Here is a 1,087-nt window from a genome sequence, read left to right on the forward strand (position 1 = left end):
GCCCTAGCCACTAAGCTACAGGCACCAAGCCTAGTTTTTCTATTTTAAGTAGAGACAGGGTCTCATTCTTGCTCAGGCTGGTTTTGAACTGAGCTCAAGCTTCAACCCACTGCCAGGTGCAATGGCTCATGCCTGTACTCCTAGCACTCTGGGAGGCCAAGGTGGGTGGATTGCTTGAGCTCACAGGCTTAAGACCAGCCTGAGGTCACAGGGTCAAGACCAGCCTGAACCAGAGTGAGACCCCCATCTCTAAAAAATAGCCGGGTGCTGTGGCAGGCACCTGTAGTCCCAGCTACTGGGGAGGCTGAGGCAATAGAATCTCTGGAGCCCAAGAGTTTGAGGTTGCTGTGAGCTGTTATGCCATGGCACTCTACCAGGGCAAGAAAGAGAGTCTCTGGCTGGGCACCTGTAGCTCAAGTGGCTAAGGCACCAGCCATATATACCAGAGCTGTTGGGTTCGAATCCAGCTCAGGCCTGCCAAACAACAATGACAACTACAACCAAAAAATAGCGGGGCGTTATGGTGGGTGCCTATAGTCCCAGATACTTGGGAGGCTGAGGCAAGAGAATTGCTTAAGCCCAGGAGTTGGAGGTTGTTGTGAGCTGTGATGCCACGGCACTCCACCCAGAGCGACAGCTTGAGGCTCTGTCTAAAAAAAAAAGTGAGACCGTCTCAAAAAAAAATCTCATTTAATCTTATGCCAATGATGATTTGTCCATTTTACAGATGAAAAAACAAAGTTCTCCCAGCTGTAATAAGCAGTAGAGTTAGGGTTTGGACCCACTCTGCCTAAAGATAGTCCACTATACTATGTAGCCTCTTGTAGCAATGTTGAGTGGATGAACTCAGTGAACTTTGCCAGAGTGTGTACATACTGCTTTCCCTTTTTTTTTTTTTTGCAGTTTTTGGCTGGGGCCAGGGTTGAACCTGCCATCTGCAGTATATGGGGCTAGCACCCTACTCCTTGAGCCACAGGCGCTGCCCTCAATTTATTTTTTATTTTTTATTTTTTGAGACAGTCTCACTGTGTTACCCCAGGCTAGAGTACCCTGGCATCATAGTTCACAGCAACCTCAAACTTCTGGG

The sequence above is a fragment of the Otolemur garnettii genome, unplaced genomic scaffold, assembly GCF_000181295.1.
Source record: "Otolemur garnettii isolate 467f Iridium unplaced genomic scaffold, OtoGar3 scaffold00031, whole genome shotgun sequence".
Lineage (NCBI taxonomy): Eukaryota > Metazoa > Chordata > Mammalia > Primates > Galagidae > Otolemur > Otolemur garnettii.